General features: G+C 42.6%; 1 long non-coding RNA gene across 1 annotated transcript; it reads right to left on the bottom strand.

Moving 5' to 3' along the window:
- Positions 1-2,325: 2,325 nt before the first annotated feature.
- LOC137534066 (uncharacterized) lies at positions 2,326-4,629 on the bottom strand. Its single transcript, XR_011024300.1, has 3 exons — positions 4,526-4,629; positions 3,893-4,002; positions 2,326-2,405 (listed from the first exon to the last, which is right to left on the bottom strand). It is a non-coding gene; the product is annotated as an uncharacterized lncRNA (long non-coding RNA).
- Positions 4,630-5,566: the final 937 nt, after the last annotated feature.

Below are 5,566 nucleotides of genomic sequence, written 5' to 3'. Positions count from 1 at the left end.
ATTTCAATAAAAGGTCCTTCAGAAAGCTTTTAGGACGGATGTGAAATATTTTTCTTTTGTACATATACAAGAGTTTATATGTATACACTGTTATATACAGTATATGTGAATGTTGTTTGTTATAAAAAAAAATAAATATATATATATATATATATATATATATATATATATATATATATATATATATGTGTGTGTGTAAACACGGTCTGCTACCCACGTTGTGAGGTGGGGGCACTGTATGGCATTGTGTTCGCATTTTGTAATGTTTGTCACAGCTTGGCGAGATTCTTTGCTTCCTGGAGGTGACAGGTGAGGAGGGTATCTTCACGGTTAAGTATTGGTTTAATCGAGCGGCATGTTTAGCCCGTGGAGCCCAGAGCCAGAGATGCGGCTTGGGCTTGTGTTGGCTGCATGTGAAGCTACCCCTGGGAGTTTTACTGCTAATTATGCATCACTCACAAGGAAGCAAAGTATCTGTTTTTTCCTGCACTCGTTATTTTTGGTTAATTTGTTGTAAGCTGTGGCCGATATCAATTAAAGTATCGTTCCAACTTTATGCAAGTAGTTATGTTTTTTGTGTAAGTTTTAAGTGGGGTAATGGGTATCGGTCAGTTGATCCTTTGTGTATGTGAAGAGAGGGTAAAGTGAGTTATGGTTAGATAAGCGGGAAAAGGGTACAAGCTGCACCTGTCATGTATATTACCAGAGTGCTTGCTGCAAAATGTACACCTATTTCTATTGATCAATCCCTTAAGATCACAGCCTGTCCTTGGACTGAAAGGTGCAAGAAACAGTGTTTGAGTCAAGCTGTAGCAGCTGAAAAATAATAGGTCAGTGTTAGAAGAATGAAAAACATGCTTACTGTCAGATCTGGAGGGAACTCTTTTTTGTCGCTTTTGTTCCTTTGGAAAAGGCAAATCAATTTGTCTGCCCCAATTTATCATGAAAGCAAAGCTGACATTAATTGGACTGTGTTATTACAAGAGCAGGTCAGATGTTCTCTACTCTAATAGACTTTACAGATTCTTAGTTTTATAGATATACGGAAAGGGCTTTGGTGCATTAGAGAAAGCTGAGGTCAACCCTGGAGTCACCCTGAAGAAATAAAAGGAGAAGGATTTATATGGCATGTACAGGGAATGTTGAAAGGAAGCTGGAGTCGGGCACATTGATTGCGCCAATAGAATCTCAAATGGGAAAGCAACATCTAAAATGCCAAAGGCTCCTCACCATACACTGCAGAGTAATACTCCCTGCCAAAGAGATGTCTTTAACTCTACAGGATAAGTTCACATAGACTGAAGTCAGGAAGAACATGGTGAGGCACAAAATAAAGGCGGCCCCTCCCAGACAGACAGAAGGACAAGATTAATTGCATCAACTGGTGCACAGAGAACAAGTGTATCCGGCCTACTAGACCTGTATGCTTGCCAGTGCCTTGTCTCAGTCGGATTGCCCCAACGGCTTGGAAACGTCCTAGTAGCAAAAAGAGACGGCACACCACTGGCTGCAACAAATTTTGCTGTATTCAGGAACAAGTACACTACGTGTTAAAATATTACATTCTACTTCTAACACCTGAAGAATGTAATATTCGTGACATGTAGTGTTCCTGAATACAGCAAAATTTGTTGCAGCCAGTGGTGTGCCATCTCTTTTTGCTACTAGGACGTTTCCAGAAGGACAATATTAACAGTTAACCTCATCTAAAGTAGTAGTTTTAGGATCCTATGTTAGTGTCCCATTAGGCAGAGTTTTATTAATTTCTGGTCAAGGCAGGAAGTGAATAAAGCGTATCAAAAGGAACAGATGATGATAAGAGGGTTTACAGATATACAACCTCTGTAATGTGTTACTGCTGCCACTCACCTCTCAGATTCAATTCAAAATAAAGCACTTGGGCCCTATTCAGTTAAGTATTCTCCAAGGAAACCAGTCTTCATCTTACCAATAAAATAACTTTTTAGCTCGTAACATCTGAAAAAGTACTGTCAAACTTATTTTCAGTATTTCCTTGCTTTCTAGGGAGTATTAAAGGGACTCCGAGCAGTGCAGAAACTATGAAAAGATGCATATCATTTTAAAGCTCTCTTTCTCCTCTTTCCAATGATATATAAACCGCTGCACTACGCCTTTGAGTTCTCGCTATTTTCGCAATTGAAATTGCAGCGGCCGCGATTTCAATCGCGAAAATAGAGAAAACTAAAAGGCGTAGGGCGACGATTTAGGTGTCGCCAGAAAGAGGATAAAGAGAGCTGTAAAATTATATCCATCTTTCCATAGTTACTTGCACTGGTCGGAGTCCCTTTAAATTGATAAGGTGAGCCCCATGACCAAGCTGATCTTTGTTTCTTTGCTCTTCACAATAATATCTTCACCTTCCAAATAGTTTCATCCACTATCAACTGGTGAAAAAAGAAAGAAAGATCCAGTTAAAAACTACAACAGCTATTTCTCTATAATTCAGCAATATTGTCATCTGCATGGACTGAGTCTAAGGCCTGGTGCACACCGAGCGGTTTTTGAAGCGTTTCGCAAACCACTGCCGCTTGTGAAAACGCTTGGCTAATGTATGGGATAATCTATGGGATGGCGCACACCAGCGGTTTGAGGTTTTTAGCAAACCGCAAACTTGGGTCCTGCAGCACTTTTGCGGTTTACAGAAACATTTCTGCCTCAATGTAGAGTATAGGAAAAGCTCAAACTGCTCTGAAAAACGCTAGATCAGAGCGGTTTTCCAGGCGTTTTTGTTACAGTAGCTGTTCAGTAACAGCTTTACTGTAACAATATATGCATTCTGCTACACAAAAACGCTCCAGAAAACGCTAGGCATGTTTAGAAAACCTCTCTAAACATGCCTAGAATCGCTCTGAAAATCTGCTTCAAAAACCTCTAGCGTTTTGAGGATCTGCTAGCGGTTTTGGTGTGCACTGGGCCTATCTGGTATAATTCAATGTTGGCAGCAGAACAGTCTGAGCACACGCTAAATAGAAATCCCCAAAGACAACCACTGAGAGCCATCTTGGCTGAGAATTCTGTTTGTGTACAGGTGTCCCCAGGGGTCACTTGAAGCAATCCTTTGAGGTGCTGACCTCAGTAGTGGGAAACCTCTGGATAGGGCAAAGGCTTTCCAGATCCTCCTACATCCCATCACAGGATCTCTCTATACCTATTCGACTCAGCAAGTTGAATAGGTTTCTTGTGGCCATGAGTGTGGCGGTGGACAAACGCATCCAGACTGGGTATACACAGTCCACACATGCCCACCAAAGGGAATTGCTCATGCATCTATGAAAAAACCCATGCACTAATACATCCTTTTACTGGGCATGTACAGACTATATTTGTGCATGCACAGCACAGATGCACTCATCCCAGCCTCGCTTATGTCCAAATGATAAAGAAAGTGCTTATCCAGAGGCCTCCTACTACTGAGGTAAGTATCTACCTTTTGTTTTACTTTTGACTTCAGGATTGTTTTAAGGATTTGGCACGATGAGTGGCTTGCTCCTGGCCGATTTATTGCAAACTAGAGCAACTTAGCCACACAATCGTAGGCTACACTGCTACAGCAAAATGATCTTGGGGCCCCCTGCAGAATAACCCGTATCTCTCCCCCCCCCCTTTCCCCCCACACACACACCCTTTAGCAGGTAGTGGTTAGTCATCTATTTACACCTCGCTCCCGCACATAGTGGCCAAACATCTCTTTACCCACCCTCCCACCCTTCTGTGCATAGTGGCCAGTGACAGTCATCAGCCCCCCCCCCCCCCCCCTCCTCAATATGTGTAGCCTACTCTATGCTTATTATGCTAATCACATGTATAACTTTCTGCTGCTGCTGCTGCAAAAAAAATATTTAGCAGTTTACTGCCTAAAAATGCAGCTTACTGTGTGGTTGAAATGGACATTCAGATGACCTTGCTGGGCAAGATTTTTCCACTTTGCTGGCTTCATTCAGGCAACTGAATAATGTCAACTGTCAAGTCATCTGGTTTCTTCTGCAACAAAAGTTACAATAAAAATGTGAGTTCTTACCCTAACACTCAATTGGTAGGTATGGAAATCAAAGAGAGAGTGAGACATTTCTTCACAAGGTTCAACACCCACCCTCTCCACTGAAGATGATGAAAACACGATTAGACGAAATCTAAAGTATGTGGCCACATTCACAGTAACCATTGTGTTCTGTTCCCTGTGACAGCAGGAACGCAACAGATCAGAAAAGCAGTGCCACACGTTACATCGCACTCGCATACAGTGAAACATACAGTCAATGAAAAGTGTGCTTCACTGTAACTGTTAACATGTGCATTTTCCAGTAAAGCACTGCATGCAGTTACCATCCTGAACTCCGTTGTACTGCCAACACACTCACCGCACTGTTGTCTGTATAGGTGGTGCATTGCAGTGCAATAAGCCGTGTTACAAAGTGGCAATTACGCCGCACCACAACTCACAACTTTAAACATGGCCTTATAGGGAACCCAAGGTGGGGACTTAAATAAAAAAAAACAATTCTACCTGATCCGGGGGGCTGGGAGGATCGGGTAGTCGCCATCTCTGCCGCTGTCCGCTGCTCCTGTGGGCCACATCTGCTTACTTTCACTTCCATGACCTCTGGGGTCACAACGCTAGAAGGAGAGAGAGATACTCTATCAGCGTGCAGCGAGGGGGGGGGGGGGATCAGCAGGGGGACGGCCAGGGAGAGGCAGCTGCCCAATGGCAGCTGGTGAAAGCCTGCAAGAATGCCCCCAGTTGATTTCAGCCAGAAACTGGGGTGTTTTCCTGGACAGCTGTAATTGTAAATACATGTTTGTGGTAACTGATGATTAGAGATCAGTGAGATGCAACTTTGCATGCAAGTTATATGCATTATGACTGGCCCAATTCTAGACTGCATAATATTTATTATGATGATGATGATGATGATTATTATTAATTTATAAAGCTCCAACATATTCCGAAACACTGTACAAAGTAAGAAACAAACATAGGGTAGATATTTGCATCCAAATGTAAACTATTTGTACCTCACATGCTATCTCTATGATCAGTCCCTACTCAGATCAGTCATGCTTATGGCTTGGAGGACATTTACACCATCCAGAGGCTTATCTAGAGGGGAGAAGGCATGGCTCGTGCCATGTGAGCCATAGCACCATCCATGGGTGTCATGGCTGCTCCTGTGCTGCGCCCCATTCCTGACCTTGTGCTGCACCATATGAAGTACCTGTTACACCTGCTCCTATATTTCCACAGGATTATGGCCAGGAGCACTCTGACTGGAAAATTCCAGAAAATAACTATCTTCTTCTGCAACCAATTACTTATTTGTGTGTAGTGTTTCTCATGTGTATACTACAAAATTATGGAAAAGCATGTGAACAGTTTTACCAGCTGGTACATTTGTATGGTACTGATTTGCTGTGGTAAAATCCTGCTTTGGCACAAGATTGTGACCAGCAATTCAGAGGCTTGAAATTCTGTTACCTGATGAAACTTATCACATGCTTATCCATAACTTCTAGCAACACTTCTTAATGTGTGTCTGGGATTGGCACG

The sequence above is a fragment of the Hyperolius riggenbachi genome, chromosome 10 (genome assembly GCF_040937935.1).
Source record: "Hyperolius riggenbachi isolate aHypRig1 chromosome 10, aHypRig1.pri, whole genome shotgun sequence".
NCBI classification, from domain to species: Eukaryota; Metazoa; Chordata; class Amphibia; order Anura; family Hyperoliidae; genus Hyperolius; species Hyperolius riggenbachi.
The sequence above is the reverse complement of the archived record's forward strand: the minus strand, read 5'-3'. Positions and strand labels throughout refer to the sequence as shown.